The sequence below is a fragment of the Triticum aestivum genome, chromosome 3D, assembly GCF_018294505.1.
Source record: "Triticum aestivum cultivar Chinese Spring chromosome 3D, IWGSC CS RefSeq v2.1, whole genome shotgun sequence".
Taxonomy (NCBI): domain Eukaryota; kingdom Viridiplantae; phylum Streptophyta; class Magnoliopsida; order Poales; family Poaceae; genus Triticum; species Triticum aestivum.
Genome location: NC_057802.1, coordinates 76,307,081 through 76,325,012, shown reverse-complemented (window position 1 = coordinate 76,325,012; position 17,932 = coordinate 76,307,081).

Below are 17,932 nucleotides of genomic sequence, written 5' to 3'. Positions count from 1 at the left end.
TTCCCAGCCGAAGCGTTTTCTGGTTTCTCAGTTAAAACCTTGGAACTTTTCTGTTTCATTACAGATAAGTCCCTGGACAGAAACCTTTATAAATTTTTAATAAAAAGGAATTTTTGAGTGATTCTTTTTCTGACAATCTTCAAATTTTGTCTAGTTTTTTATGGGATTTATTTGAAAAATATTTGGAAAAGTTTCTGTGCACCCATTGGTTTTCACGTTAGTACCCGTTTCGTGATTGCCGTAGGTTCCGGAAGAGGTGACGGAGCCGCGAACTTCGCCGAGCTAGACTCCGACTTCTCCGAACCAGGCAAGCATGTTTTGAACATTTGATATGACAGGTGTTTGCATGTTTGCGTGAAAGTTTGTGCGTGGCATATGAGTGTCGGTAAATACCCCGTTGCTTGTAAGGCAACTACCCGGTTGTCCCAAAGTCAGGATGATCTCTGATGAGAGATGGCCTAATCATGTGGTGACATGAAGGGCAGCAAGGTGGTACTGTTGTAGCATGCCAGCCTTGCGTCATCCGACTTTCTCCGACGTTAACATGGTTGGAGCCACGTTATCGTTCTTTTTCCGCATGTTCCAAAGTTGCGATGATCTCTGATGAGAGATGGCCTAATCATGTGGTGACATGAAGGGCAGCAAGGTGGTACTATTGTAGCATGCCAGCCTTGCGTCATCCGACTTTCTCCGACGTTAACGTGGTTGGAGCCGCGTTACCGTTCTTTTCCCCTTCCGTGCTACCACATGTCTCATTGCCAGGATGCGGTTTAGTAAGTTGGTAACCTCTTTCCGTGTACACACCAAACAGAGAGGCCGGGATGATGGTACCTTGGCCCAGGATTAAAGCCAGTCATTCGGTCAGGGGGCATGGGTGTTTCCGGTTGGGACCGAGAGGGGCGGCACCCCCTTAAAGCGCGCGTATAGAAATTTGATCCCATGCTACGCGAGGTTGTAGCCTCCCCGTCTCAAGGTTTTTCTTGAACGTTGCCGAGGGTGATCCCTGGCTTCGGATGGTTGAATTGGGTGTGGACTGGTTAGACGTGTTTCTTCCAAAATACCGTAGACGGAACTAGTCCCCGTGACTACTGAAATCCGTTGGCTGTGGTTAAGTACAAACTCTGCAGAGTCAATTCTTTCCATATCATCGTATCCATGATCAAGTAATGAGAACATTATTATCCATATCTATCCGCATTGGAAAACCTGTTCCCGGTGAACAAGCTCAAGTGGTAATCCAGATTTATTGTTATTCCTGTGGATGGACTAACTTTATATTTGTTTCATGCTTGTGATAAAATTATGTTCCCAAACTGTGGTATTATTGAGCTGTGATATAAGCCCTTTATGTGACGTCGCGCCGACGTCCGACTATGGCGTGTTTTTGTTCTTACATTAAATATAAGCCCTTTATGCGATGTCGCTCAGACGTCCGACTGCGGCATGCACTGTCTTTAATTTCTGTTATAAGCCCTTTATGTGGTGTCGCCCCGACGCCCGACTGTGGCATTATCATTCTGCATTTTCCGCTCGAGGAGTCTTTCAGACACTCGTTTGGCACCCGCATTATTACTCCGCATTTTCTGCTCGAGGAGTCTTTCAGACACTCGTTTGGCACCCGCATTATTACTCCGCATTTTCCGCTCGAGGAGTCTTTCAGACACTCGTTTGGCACCTGTACTACTATTCTGCATTTTCCGCTCGAGGAGTCTTTCAGACACTCGTTTGGTACCAGTATTACTATTCTGCAGTTTCCGCTCGAGGCGCCATTCAGACCCTCGCTTGGCACCCAGTATTTATTACCTCTATGTCTGATCGCACCGGTTAACTTGTTCATGTGCTTCATGTTTACATTTATTATATCTTATGTCCGAACTGTCTTGCGAGTACTTTCATAGTACTCACCTGGCTTGTTGATTTGGCCAGATGTTGACGAAGGCGATCTCTTGGATGAAGAGTTTGATAGCGCGTCCGATGCCTAGAGGAGTCCCAGTCAGTCCTGCGCGATCCCGGATATTGGTCACTTGTATAGTTTATGCTTCCGCCACCCGCAATAAGTCTCCTCGAGCCTCACTCCGACGCTCGAAGAGCTGTAGTCTTCTGGAATCATATCACTCGCTTCGCGGTGATATTTCCACCACCGTTATTATCGTGAGTTAGTAGTTGCCACCCTATCCGCCATATTGTTTTAGCGGCGTGCTTGTAATAAATTGTTGGGCAGTCTCTGCTCAACCTTGTATTATATTTAGTACTCCTGGTATTTTTTTTCTTCTGTGACCAAGATATTGTCTACCAGTGAGAAGGAATTCTTCCTCGCTGGTCCGTAAAAGGGATTGGTCTCTCAATAATTTTTTTATTGAAAAACCGGTCGTGACAAAACTCCAAAAATATTTCAGCGTGTTTCTCTGAATTTCTTTTCTTTTTATTCGAGTCTTACCGAGGAGAAGACCACGATGAAAATGTTGAGTGGCTCTCATATGAATAATTGTTGAACTAATAGGGGCCCATTTTACCTTGTCTTCTCCTACTGAATAAAATGTTTTGCAGATTCCAGCTTAGTCCATGGCACTCTTGCACTATTATTATTTTCAAATCATTCGGTCATGCAAGTGAAAGGCAATAATGACAATATTCGATGAACCGGCCGTGGCAAAGAGAAACTGGTATGTACTCGACTTGTTCTGTTTGTGTAAATATGTTTAACCGAGTATCCATGCTTCAGCCCATTATGATTAAACGTGTCTGCAATGACAATTAGAGATTATAGTTTCTCATGCCATGCATAAGTAGTTGGGAGTGGATAATGATTTATCTTGGATACCAACATAGCGTTAAAATGATTGTGATGTAGTATGATGATATGGTATCCTTCTCTGAATGTTCGAGTGGCTTGACTTGGCACATGTTCATGCATGTAGTTGAATCAAAACCAACATACCCTCTATGATATTTATGTTCATGGTGTTCATATCCAACTCATGCTAGTGTCCAATGTTACTTATGCATAATGCCTGGTTATGATCGTTGTTGCTCTCTAGCTGGCCATTTCTCAATCTAATTGCTAGCCTTCGCCTGTACTAAGTGGGAACTCTACTTGTACATCAAAAACCTTGAACCCAAAGTTATTCCAGATGAGTCCACCATACCTACCTATATACGGTATTACCCTGACGTCCTAAGTAAATTTGCATGTGCCACAACTTCTAAAAATTATCCTTTTTGTGCGCCTGGATTGTTCATGGAACGCCAGGAGGTGGTTGATATCTTCCATGCTAAGCAGGTTATTCTCAAGTCGAGTGTTTATTCACTCGCCATCACACGAGAAAATGGGCGGTAATAGGGATTCCCAGTCCCGAACTCAAAAATACAAATAATTAAACAAAACTCCCCCGGGACTGATGTTGGTATGGACGGCACCCGTTGTTTCGGACAAGCCGTGGAGTGTGATTGATGGTGGAGGGGGAGTAAACCTTTACTTTTATCGCTTGGGAACCGCCACTAGCGTGCTTAGCATGGAAGATGTTGATAACTGATAGTCGTGAAGTGAATGAGAAGGGTGCATGTCTCAAAATATCATTTATCTCTGTCTTAAAAACTGAGCTCTGGCACGTCTGCAAATCACTGCTTCCCTCTACAAAGGGACTTTCTATTTACTTTGATGTTGTGTCATCACCTTCTAAAAACAAGCGCCAGAAACTGAGTAGAGCACAACTGTCATGATTTATGCATTGTGTATAGCTAATGTTGGGTGCATCATGAATGGATCTTTTCTACCATGAATTACAATGGTTAGTCGCTGCTTGAACTTTGGAGGTGCTCTACATTTATGTTTTGCGGTCTCAGAAAGGGCTAGCGAGATACCACTATTGTCATATTATATCATGGTTGTTTTGACAAAGTGTTGTTGTTTGAGATATCTTATTATTGCTTGCTAGCTGATTATGTCATTGATATGAATCATTATAATCTTTAAATGTTATTGTTGACATGGTTAAATATAATGCTGGCTGAAAACCTGGGTGCTGTTTAAGCATATTTAAGCAAAACAAGAGCAAAATAGTTAGTAAAAGTTTTCTTTCTCACTTTCAGTTTATCAACTGAATTGCTTGAGGACAAGCAAAGGTTTAAGCTTGGGGGAGTTGATACATCTCCAACGTATCTACTTTTTCTCACGCTTTTCCTCTTGTTTTGGACTCTAATTTGCATGATTTGAATGAAACTAACCCCAGACTAACGCTGTTTTCAGCAGAACTACCATGGTGTTGTTTTTGGGCAGAAATAAAACTTCTCGGAATGAAACGAAACTTTGCGACGATTTTTTATGGAATAAAAGAGGATTTTTTGAGCCAACAACCACCAGAGAGGGGCCCCTGGGTGGGCACAACCCACCAGGGTGCGCCCCCCTCTCCTGGCACGCCCAGGTGGGTTGTACCCACCTGGTGGCCCCACAGACCTCAACCCTGACACTATAAATTCCTATTTTTGGAGAAAAAAATCAGGGAGAAAGAATTATCGTGTTCCTCGAGACGGAGCCGCCACCAAGCCCTATTCTTCCTCGGGAGGGCAGATCTGGAGTCCTTTTGGGGCTCCGGAGAGGGGGATCTCTGTTCTTCATCATCACCAACTAATCTCCATCGCCAGTTCCATGATGCTCCCCATCGGGAGTGAGTAATTCCTTTGTAGGCTCGCTGGTCGGTGAGGAGTTGGATGAGATTCATCATGTAATCGAGTTAGTTTTGTTAGGGCCTGGTCCCTAGTATCCACTATGTTCTTGGATTGATGTTTCTATGACTTTGGGTCCGGGTGCCATGAACTCAGATCTGAACCGTTTATGAATTCATCATTATATCCATGTTTTAGATCCGACCTTGCAAGTTATAGTCACCTACTACGTGTTATGATCTGGCAACCCCGGAGTGACAACAACCGGGCCCACTCCCGGTGATGACCGTAGTTTGAGGAGTTCATGTATTCACTATGTGTTAATGCTTTGTTCCAATTCTCTATTAAAAGGAGGCCTTAATATCCCTTAGTTTCAATATGGACCCCGCTGCCACGGGAGGGTAGGACAAAAGATGTCATGCAAGTTCTTTTAATAAAGCATGCATGACTATTTACGGAATACATGCCTACATTATATTGATGAACTGGAGCTAGTGCCGTATCGCCCTAGGTTATAACTGTCACATGATGAATATCATCCAACAAGTCACCGATCCAATGCCTACGAATTTATTTATATTGATCTTGCCGCGTTACTATTTCTATCATCACTGTTACGCTTGCTACAAAATTACTACTATCACTGTTACCGTTACCATTGCTGCTGTCACTATTATCAAAACTATCAAACTACTTTGCTACTGATCACTTTGCTGCAGATAATTAATCTCCAGGGTGGTTGAATTGACAACTCAGCTGCTAATACCTTCAAATATTCTTTGGCTCCCCTTGTGTCGAATCTATAAATTTGGGTTGAATACTCTACCCTCGAAAACTGTTGCGATCCCCTATACTTGTGGGTTATCAGAGATAGCTTCCTCTTACGGCCTTCAATTTTTTCTACGTTTAACGTGCACTACTACAGGTGTATGTGAAAATTTGGAAAATTCTAGGGGTCATTTGACCTTTTAAAGACATTTAAGTGATTTTCTAGCCATTTAATGACCGTAATTCAAATTTGAACTACATCTACATGCAACGGCTAACCATAACGATTTGAAAAACATATTTGTGTACTTGTGTGCGAGTTAATTCCATGTGCAGTAAACTAGAAGGAATTTTCAAACATATTGGTCTCACGACATGGACACATGCATATGTATGCATGGAGTGCCATGGCATTTTAATTCGTAAAAATAAAAAATGTTCAGAAAAACATGAAACCTTGCTTGATGTAATGTCATGCCACCAAGATGATGTGGTAAAAAAAGTGGCATGTTTGACGAAAGTTTGGACACACACCCCTCACAAACCGGAGCAACTCACTAGAAGGCTCGTGGATCCGAGAGGGAACAATGCATGTTTGATGACGAACGGGAGATAGCTTCCTCTTACGGCCTTCAATTTTTTTCTATGTTTAACGTGCGCTAATACAACTGTACTGTGAAAATTTGGAAAATTCTAGCGGTCATTTGACCTTTTAAAGAAATTTAAGTGATTTTCTAGCCATTTAATGACCGTAATTCAAATTTGAACTACAGCTACATGCAATGGCTAACCATAACGGTTTGAAAAATCATATTTGTGTACTTGTGTGCGAGTTAATTCCATGTGCAGTAAAATAGAAGGATTTTCAAACATATTGATCTCACGGCATGGGCACATGCATGGAGTGCCATGGCATTTTAATTCCAAAAAAATAAAAAATGATCAGAAAAACATGAAACCTTGCTTGATGTAATGTCATGCCACCAAGATGATGTGGTAAAAAAATTGGCCTATTTGACGAAAGTTTGGACACACACCCCTCACAAACCGGAGCAACTCACTACAAGGTTCGTGGTTCCGGGAGGGGACAATGCATGTTTGATGATGAACGGAAGATAGCTTCCTCTTACAGCCTTCAAATTTTTTCTACGTTTAACGTGCACTAATACAACTGTTGTGTGAAAATTTGGAAAATTTCAGGGGTCATTTGATCTTTTAAAGACATTTAAGTGATTTTCTAGCCATTTAATGACCGTAATTCAAATTTGAACTACATCTACATGCAACGGCTAATCATAACAGTTTGAAAAATCATATTTTTGTGTACTTGTGTGCGAGTTAAAAAATCATCAGACGATGTAAATATCTACTGTTCAAAAAAGAAAATGTAAAGATCTAGCAAGACAACTGGCCCCCACACGATTGGCACTCTATCCCGCGGCTCGAGGTTTGGTAGGTGAGTGGCGGGGATCATTAATCATACACGGTTCTGTATTGGAAATCATCAGCTGTTATGTTCACACACGAATTTTGCTGCGGGAACCGTGTGTAATTCAAACTATAGTACTCGTAAATTCCGGCGACCGGCATGTGTACTGTTCCTGTCGATCTAGATTCCGGGCGCCACTAAGTACTACCTTGCTCAAGTCGTCCCGCCTGCATTCTCATCTACATGCTCCCCTCGCTCGCCCTCTCTCTCTCTCAAATCTCTGCCATGGCGCCGCCAGTCTGCCCACGCGCCGACGAGGAGTTGCCGCCCTGCAAGGACGCTCACTCGAATAGCTGCGACGAGGACTTACAATCTTTGTCTATGGAAGTCCCTGCCGCCAGCTAAGAAAGCCAGGCAAGTGGCATTCAAGAAGGAGATGGCGGACGAGGAAGCCAGGTACCCGGCGGCCTGTGAAGCCCGTGATGCCGCCTGGAAAACGGAGGCGGCAGAGCTTTGGGGGGGGCGAGCGCGTCATCGTGCGAAGGGGGTGTACAATGACGGGTACTTCGCGAGCAAGGTCAAAGGCACTGGGCGCCTCGTCGCTGCGTGGAGGTGGGCCGATAAGCTTCAGCATGCCACCGACGAGGAGCTCCGGTGGGCGCCCAACGAAATGGCAAGATCGTTCGCGCTCGTCCGCCAGCAAGAGGCAGAGCGGTACGTCAAGCGCTGCGAGGCGGAGGAGGCGGAGTACTGCCTCCGCACTAGGAAGACGCCGCGCACCAGGGAGCTGCTGGCAAGGGGTTGCCAAAATACTGGTCCCAGGAGGGATTATTAGTTTTAGTATTGTTCGTTTTCAACTAGTAAAGTGGCCCTCCTGATGTGCGGGCTAAAATTTTATAAAGTTTTATTGGGATAATACCTTTTTGTTTTATGTAAAGATGATTTGAATCAAATTTGATCACACTCAAAAGTATGAGTCTTTTGCAATCACAATTTTCCTACTGTGCAATTTATATTTTTATCATTTTCTCTACATATATTTGCTAATGTTGTGTAAGATTTGCTATATTAATTTGTTATAGGGCCAAGAAGATTAGAGACTGATGTGTGTGCCTCTAATTTTCGCCAGTTATGTTTGAACATTTTTATTGAATTTGGTATATTAAGTAAAAGAGAATTTGTATACTATATATTCATTAAAATGGTTTGTGAGAGTGGTGTTTTGGTACATGGGAGCACGTGCTCCTGGTTTTGAAAATGTGTTTTAAACATATTTTGAATTATAAAAAAATTCAAAAAAAACTTGACGCGTACATCTCAATATTGTACATGCTCACAAAGTTGTTTCGCGAAAAACCGACAACTTGTGTGTCGCTTGCGAAAAAGACAAAATCCGGTGTTAACAAATATTTTTCTCAAGACATCCTTTTGTCCTTTTTACACAAGCCATAAAAAATGTCGGGTTTATCCGAAACTTGACGTGCACACATATAATGTCCAAATATATACACCAAAATTTTGTTTGGAATTTTTTCACACTTTTAATTTATTTTTTTGCGTGCAGGAGCGCGCGCTCCCTGGAGCACCAACGGGTAATATTTTTCTTTCTTTCATGGACATTGATTGAGTTAAATTATAACACGTAGTACTATTTGTCAAAAAAAAATTATAACACATACTACACCGGAAGCAGGGCCGGCGTTGGGTCATCTTCTCAACTAAGCAAAGTTTTCTCTTTTTTTGAGAGTTCAGCAAAGTTTTCTCGAAACCATGCCCATCCACAGCATTAGAGCATGGTTAATAGTATAGCCAGCTGCTGGCTATAAGCCAGTGCCATGTCATCTACAGCTCATCTTATAGCCAACATGTATAATAGTACATCAAAAGAGTATACTACTTTTTTATTATGTGGCCCATCTTTCATTCTCACAAAGTGCCTAGGAGCACGTGCTAGAGCTGGCTCTTCATGAAGAGCCCGCTTACCTTCTCTCTCCTCTTCTCTTTCCTTCAACTAAGCAGAAATATACTAGTTTATTCTTTATAGCCCGCTGACTCAGCTCTATTATACTTGCTCTTATAGTATTAGCACGTACTGTGGCTTCAGGGGTCCCACCAACATGAACCTTCATTTTTCTTCTCTCTTTCTTTATCTTCTCGAAACTCCCAGCCATGGAAATGGTTGAGTTTTCTTTGTCTTCTCGGAGCTCCCAGCCATGGAAATGGCTGAGCCATCTTGGATCCACCGCATTTGAGGATGACCCCCAAGTCCCCCCTCAGTTTTCAACCTCCTCGTCCTTACCTGCACGCACTTCATGGCGGGGACGGCGCTTGGTTTGGATCCCCGTGTGCCTCGTCGATCTCCCAGGCCGGTCAACGGGAGCAGGGCCCTAATAGCAGCTGCATGATGGAGGATGTGGGGTCGTCGAACTCGACGGTTCCTTCCCAGTATGTGTCCATGGAGGCGATGAAGTAGTGGATCTCGTTCCCTTTAGCTCCTGCACGATTTTGGGATCTTGGGGGTGTTGTCTGTCCCCAAGCGCCGAGCCGTAGGCGTAAATGCTGTCCCCAAGCGAGGCACTCCGACGCATCATCTTCGTCCTCAACAGCGGCAGCCCGGCTTCGGCATTGCATTCTTCCACGTACAGGTCCCCCCATCTCTCTTCTCCCTTTTCTTTTGTCTTCGTACGATTGAGCCAATATACTTTAAGGTACTGCTTGCTAGTGACAAATGTTACTATCCTGCATACTGGTTGTTGTTGATTTTCATCCAGATTGACTTCTTGTCCATCTACAAAATGATTATAGTAAGTTGTGGACGCGTAACACAGCTTAAGGCAAAATGTTAATTAGTTTATGTCCTTTCCACTTTTTCCAGGCTTGGGATTGAAATTGGTGGTTGTCTGGCCCCGTACGCCCATTAATATTCACAAAATTAAGGAAGTAATTAGTGCATTTGTGATTTTAATAAGTGAATAGTAAAATTAGGTCTAATTGCAATATAATATAGAATGATGCTCGGATACTCTCACCATTGGATGATTGTCCTATAGAATAGGCTTGAAGTATCAAATGATATATAGTGTCGATGTTTGGTATTATTGAACTATTTCCATCAAATGCTGATGCATGTTTCCAATGCTTATGCGGAGTAGTACATCATATCCATGTACTTCTGGTTATATAAAAAGCTGTTAAAATCCATCTAGTTCATTGTGAAGGAGATGGCCTCTGCCGAGCGTACGTTCAAGTCCACACCCATCTAGTTCATATGTATGCAAGTAGTGGCACATGCTCTTTTTAATAATTTTTATGCCGAAACAAATCATTTGTTTTGTATTGATGAGTGTATACATGCACTTGGCCTGAGAGCAGGGACAACTCTTTTGTAGTAAATTCATAGAGATAATTGATGATGGTACCTTAGACTACAAAATTTATAATTTCTAATTAGTTGAGTGAAATCGTTTTTCGCTCTCCATGTCTGATGTGTTGAAGCACAATATGCGTAAAGCACTACCAAGATTTGCTATCTCGGCCATTTAGTCTTGCGGTACAATCGAGATTCCAATAATCCTATAGTCCGTGGATGCCTCATATTTGTAATCATTTATTGAATATGAATGTCAAAAGGTGAAAATGCATGTTAGAGAGGCACACATCTATCATAAGGACCTGCTGATTTTCAGGAATGATTATGCGGACCAGACATGTTACGGATCTACATAACAAACTGAGTAACCTCCTTTTCGATTCTATTGTCATTATAAACAAAAGCCTCCTTTATCAATTCCTTGTGATGCTAAAAACAATCTACGTACATATGAGAAAGGAAGATGTAATATCAATAGAATTTGCATAATTAAATATTAAGATGAGCACAACTAAACATTCATAGTCTCCAAAGTGGATTTGTCTGCATGCACACGTAATAAGTTAAATCCATGTTCTCATGGACTCAAAGTAAACACAATTGTATGCCAATGCAAATTACTAATCCCTCCATTCAAAAATATAGGATGTTTTGGATATTCAATATGGACTACATATGGACTGAAATGAGTGAACAAACACACTAAAGCATGTCTATATACATCCGATTCACAAAAAAGTTAGAACATCTTATATTTGTGAACGGAGGGAGTTCAAAGTATTTAGAGTATCTAGAATATATTTGTATAAGTACAATCAAGGGGATTAAGTTTGTAGTTTAGCACTTGCTCTGCCTTGTTCTATCTTGTGTTACTTCCAGGTGCTTTCCTAATCATCTTAAATTTTGAATGTCAGTAACATAATTTCCTTGCTAGGCTAGCTTTAATAAAAAATTAATTTGTTCAGAGATGCATATGGGGCATTGTAGCACCAAGGTGCTAGTGCATGTCCATTCAAACATTTAAAAATATGAACTTTCTTTCTTTGATGAGAGTACCTCGTCACTGATACTGTCAATGCTATAATGGTCTTGTTTTTCGTCCTGTCCCGCCTGCAAGGTAAGATACTATACCATATAGTTTGGAATATAAAATAGGCCAATTGTTTTTCTTAAATTGGAAATGTAAAGTTTTGACATGTGTAAAGTGTTCTTTCATGCACTCTTTTAAAGTATTTTAAAATGTGCGAAGTTTCTTCATAGTCTTTATTTGAATCATCTTCTAATGTAATTACATATGGACATACTTTCTTTTCGAATACATTTGCATACAGTTTTTGGAAATTCATAAAATAACAACAATTATTTAACACATGTAGAAGATGAGAAGTGAAATACCTGATTATTGAGAAGTTTGTTCTCTGTAATCTTTTTTTGCTTCATTCATGACTTTTGTTCCTTGGATTTCCAGTATGCTTTATAAAGTACATGCTTGCAGTACACTATTGGTAAACTATTTGAACCTGTTTTCCAATATGGATCCTTCTGGAGGTGGCTTGATTTCGTGCAGAAGATGGTACCTGCTCGAGGTGGTGTTTTCGCTAGACGGAAGTAATGATGTACGTTGTGTCATTGCTGGCTGAAGTTGATCGGACAATCCTCAATATTACGTACAATGTTCTACAAGCACAATATTGGTAAGTGAAAGTAAAAGTAAGTGCCTTGCCTAATTGAGCTTAAACTTGTTAGTTGGGCGGCAACGCAAATATGAACTTATATATGTGCTACTAATTAGAGCAAAGGGGGTTCATGAAAAGGACTAATGCTACATAGTGCAACCACAATTCCAATGGAGATGGTGGACGCTCTAGGGCATCCCAGTTCTTTTTTGCTGATCTATCAGGTCCAACACCTGCGACTGCTCGTCAGGTCCAACATCCGCGTCGAGGAGTCCTGCTTCGTTGCGAAGGGAGAAGTCGGTTTTCAGTCCTTCATGGAGGCCATGCAGTTCATGGCGTACGTCTGTTCCAGGCCGGCGCTTTGTAGACAGAGCTTCAAAATTCAGGACATCTTGGAGGAGAACCGCTAGGGTTCTCTCGAGGAAGTTTAGGTCCATCGGTGGAGCGGGAATTCCTTAACGAATCTTGAAGGACATCTTTCTTTCTAGTAAATATCTAAGCCGAAGATAGCTCCCTATGTATTTGATGCAACGGATGTAAATCTTTTGTTTATGTAGATGTCCATCTGTGCTCTAATCTACTCCCTCCGTCCCAAAATGTAAGACGCTTTTGACACTATCATAGTATTAAAAAACGTCTTACATTTCGGGACGGAGGGAGTAGTAGTAATGATACAATAGTTTCTTCTCGGATGCATGTACTGCTTTCATGTAAGATTTAACATGAGATTGAAAAGAAAGAAAACATGGTGCTTCAAGTAGTAATGATACAATAGTTTCTTCTCGGATGCATGTACTGCGTTCATGTAAGATTTAACATCAGATTGAAAAGAAAGAAAACTTGGTGCTTCATCAACTGCTGTAGGTTCTAGAGGACTAATTAAAGAACAAAATAGCTATGGAGAAAAAAGGACATGCATTGGATAGCTCGGGGGAATCCATCCAGTACCTGCCTCTATGGGTCGCCGCTAAAGCTCCATAGGATTCATGCCTGTGCGAGCCACCTGGGGAGGGTCTGGCAAATTCCTTTTGGTCCATGACATGGACGTGACGCGGTAGTGGCACAACGACGATTCTTGTGGAGAAGGTGCCGCCGGCGGCCGTGCTAGGTTATATATATTTTTAACTGATCACAGTTTTTTTTTTGGCGATAGAGTTGGAGCTTGGGTATGTTTTTGACGTGGGTATAGGTACAGGTCGTACAAGAAGGGAGGAGGCGTGGAGAGCGTTAATGAAATTTATTGGCTGAGATTTAATTAATGTTGACAATATTAGATTCAACGGCTAGATCTTTCTAATTTTTGTGGTAATTTCTATCTATTTATCTATTTTCTGGTTATCCCGTATATTACTTTTTATATATAAATAGATTTTATGCATTGTACCTAGTAGTTAAGTATCATCATGTATATGTGATGATATTATATATATATTATGTGATGAACTAATGAACAATTAATATATATATATATATATATATATATATATATATATATTATGAGTTCCATTTTCTATCTGTTTTTGTATACTAATTTGAATCTAGTTGTTATCCTCCACATATATAGAATGGAAAGCGTATATACACACATTAAAACAAAACATATAAGAATGGGAAACAGAGTACAAACATTGAAACAGAGGAATAAACAGAGCAATACTATGATTGGTTTGAATACATAGCTATCCACGTCGAAACGACTCAACAAAATAAAAGGCGTCCATGAGACCATGACCAGCAGCCCTTGCCTATGGTAGCTCTTGGCTCTGCCTGATCTCGTGCAGGCATTCGTCCAAGCGGTCGACACGCTTGCGGTACATCTGGAGCACGATCTCGAGCTCCAAGTTGGCTATTTCATCGGAGATCACCAGCTCGAGGATGCAACGGCCATGTTCCTCTACTGCGCCCAGGTGGACACCTGGGCCAACGAGGCGGTCGAGCCTACCGACCAGTGCGTTGGCATCGAGCGGGCCGCAGACAAGGCGAACGGCGCGACCCATGCAAACGGCGCGGCGGGCGTCCGGTGCAAGTATGGCGTGGCCGGCCTCTGGTGCAAGTACGGCATAGAGGGCCTTTGCCCACTCCTGGAGAGGAATGGGGGTACTGACGGGACGTGTACCCAGCTGCGACGCCGTGTCAACAGCAGGCACGCGCCGATGGATCCGCTCTTGATGTGTGGCGCGCCGCGCCTCTCGCTCTGCGGCGCTCCAACTGTCTCGCCGTGCGGCGAGCTGCAGCCTATCGGCGCGGATGCGCCTAGCTTGCTCTGCGGCGCGCCATCGATCATGTTGTGCGGCGAGCAGCAGCCTGTCGGTGCTGACATGCCTATCTTGATCCGCGGCACTCAAGCGCCATGCGCTAAAGGTCTGCTCAACCCTGGCAATGACGCGCATCACGGCGTCGTCCATCACATTGCCAGGGAGAGCCTCGGCCTCGACGGGCCGTTGCGCCTGCTCGTTTTCCTCGTCGACGAGAATGATGGCAGAGGCGACGCTTTGGTGGGTTGGCATACTTGGAAAAGGTGGATGTGCTACAGGCTGCGCTTGTCGCCTCCGTGCGTCGCGCGCCGCCTAGGTTTATGCGCAATATCGCTGGGTGGCAGGAAACAGGTGAGGAAATGGCGGCGTGTTCATAAAACCCGTCGGTGATGAACTCATCAATCGCAAACGGTTGAATACTAGCAAGCGTTTGCCCACAACACACACGGCTTATTCCATCACAAACAGGTCGGATGGATCAACTATATGTCACGTATCGCACATGCGGCGGACCTTCTTTAACATGTGTTAAAAAAACAAAGACCTCGAGCTACTGGTGGAACAGCTAGTCCTTGCTGATATAGGATGCCTCTTCGCATCCTTATGGCGTATCCGAATGACTGCCCGTCCCCCAATGGCCAATAAATGTTGTGTAGACAGAGCATATCACATACGTCTTATTAGAAGCAATCGTTTGTGTTATTATCGGTCTTCACACACATTTCTGATTACAGACCTGTTTACCGCGTATCACACACATCTTGATATATTGAACCGTTTCTGTTCTCTTGTCTCAACGCAAACAGTCATCCGAGTGAACCGCATGCCGTATATCGCACACACCTTGATCTGGCTGACCGTTTCTTTTGTGTTGCCTAATCAAAAACAGTTCATCCGAGTGAACCGTATGATGTATATTGCACACACCTCCATCTGGCTTCCTGTTTCTTTTGTTCCTCCTCATCGCGAACAGTTAATTGAACTGAATCGTATGTCCTGCATCGCACACGCAACTAAAATCTAAACTTTGTTTGATGCATCCTTCATCGCAAATGTTTTGCACCTTTTTTGATGGTTTTTTTACACCACTGTTTGCGATTATTGCATCGCACAGAGTTTCGTCGAAGGGTCTCTGATCGTAGTGTTGCGTTAGCAGCATCCTGCAGTAGTGTTAGGTGGAAAAGGTATAGGTTTTTGAACCCACGGTTCTCTTTCTTTACCATGTTTTCTAGCAATGAAGTCTCTTTTATCATATCTTTTATTCTTAGGTTGTGGGTTATCAAGATCAACAGGTGGTTCTATTTCAACATCATTATCTGGTTCTTTTTCATTGTTTGGTTGAGTATCTTCATGAACATCAGCATTATCTTTTTCATTATCACTAGGTGAATGTTCATTACCAGATTGAGTTTCAACATCAGAAATAGAAACATCATTATCAGTATCAGGAGATTTTCTATTTCAGGTTCACTAGAAGCATGCAAGGTCCTATCATTTTTCTTTTTCTTCTTCTTTTTAGAAGAAATAGGTGCAGTGGTGTTGTTCCTTTGTGAATCCTATTCAATTCCTTTTGGGCGTCCCTCAGGATAAAGTGGTTCCTAAGTCATTTTACCTCCTCTAGTTGCAACTCTAACAGCAAAATCATGTATGGTGTTGTTCATTTCATCTAGCGGTCCTCTTTGTGATTTAGCAACTTGTTCTAACTGAGTTTGAACCATAGAAGAATGTTTTCCAACACCTCTAACATCATTTGAGATTCTAAATAACAAGTCACTCAAGCAAGCAATCATATCAGGATTATATTTCAATTGTTTCATAACATTTGCATTGAAGTGATCTTGTTTTGTAATATAATTCTCAAACTCATAAAGGCATTGGCTAGGGTGCATATTGTGAGGATTGTCATTATCATTGAATTTCATTAGAGAATTTACCTCTACCACCTTAGGCAGTGGTGGTGTGTTAAGCCCATGTATTTCTTCAATAGGAGGTAAAAAATTTACATCCTCAGCTTTAATACCTTTTTCCTTCATAGATTTCTTTGCCTCTTGCATATCTTCAGGACTGAGATATAATTACCCCTCTTCTTTGGAGTGGGCTTAGGCGGTGGTTCAGGAAGAGTCCAATCATCATAATTTTTCAATATGTTATTCAATAATTCTTCAGCTTGTCCAATAGTTTGTTCCCTGAAAACACAACCAGCACAACTATCTAGGAAGTCCCTAGAAGCATCAGTTAGTCCATTATAGAAGATATCAAGTATTCCGTTTTTCTTAAGAGGATGATCGAGCAAAGAATTAAGTAACTAGCAAAGCCTCCCCCAAGCTTGTGGGAGACTCTCTCCTTTAGTTTGCACAAAGTTAAATATTTCCTGTAAGGCAGCTTGTTTCTTATGAGCAGGAAAATATTTTTCAGAGAAGTAATAAATCATATCCTGGGGATTACGCACACAACCAGGAGCAAGAGTATTGTACCAAGATTTAGCATCACCCTTTAATGAGAACGAAAATAATTTGAGAATAAAATAATAGTGAGTTTTCTCATCATGAGTAAAAAGGGTGGATATGTCATTCAACTTAGTAAGATATGCCACAACAGTTTCAGTTTCATAACCATGGAAAGGATCAGATTCAACCAAAGAAATTAACTCTGGGTCGACAGAGAATTCATAATCCTTATCATCGATAAAGATTGGTGAAGTAGCAAACTTAGGATCATATTTCATTCTAGCATTCAGAGATTTTTCTTTATACTTGCATAGTAATTTCTCTAGACCATCTCTATCCCTACAAGCAAGAATATCTCTATTTGTCTCCTCATTCATAACATAACCTTCCGGTACCTTAGGCAATTCATATCTAGGAAGGCTAGTTCTAGCAGGTGTTTCAGGAGTTTCAGTTTCAAGCTCATCATTAGATCAACAACATCATGTTGTATTACTCTAGCAATTTATTCATCAAGAAATTCACCAAGTGGCACATCATCATCATGCAAGGTACTAGCATCATCATGAGCATCATTCAGAGTTGAAGTAGCATCATCAATAACTTGCGACATATAGGAATTGATAGCATTTGTGGGTGTTGCAAGTTTACTTATAAGAGAAGGTGAATCTAAAGCAGAACTGGATGGCAGTTACTTACCTCCCCTCGTCTTAGAGGGATAAATCTTAGTCTTTGCATCCTTCATATTCTTCATAGTGATAAAATAATAATAATCCCAAGTGACTCAACAAATATAGCTATGCTCCCCGGCCACGGCGCCAGAAAAAGGTCTTGATAACCCACAAGTACAGGGGATCGCAACAGTTTTCGATGCTACAGTATTCAACCCAAATTTATAGATTCGACGCAAGGGGAGCAAAAGAATATTTGAAGGTATTAGCAGCTGAGTTGTCAATTCAACCACACCTGGAGATTAATTATCTGCAGCAAGTAATCAGTAGCAAAGTAATATGATCGTTTTGATAATAGTGATAGTAGCAATGGTAACAGTAACAGTGATAGCAATAGTTTTGTAGCAAGTGCAACAGTAACGATAGCAGTAGTAACTTAGCAGAAACAATATAGGATAAATTCGTAGGCATTGGATCGGTGACTTGTTGGATGATATTCATCATGTGACAGTTATAACCTAGGGCGATACGGCACTAGCTCCAGTTCATTAATATAATGTAGGCATGTATTCCGTAAATAGTTATACGTGCTTATGGAAAGAACTTGCACGACATCTTTTGTCCTACCCTCCCGTGGCAGCGGGGTCCATATTGGAA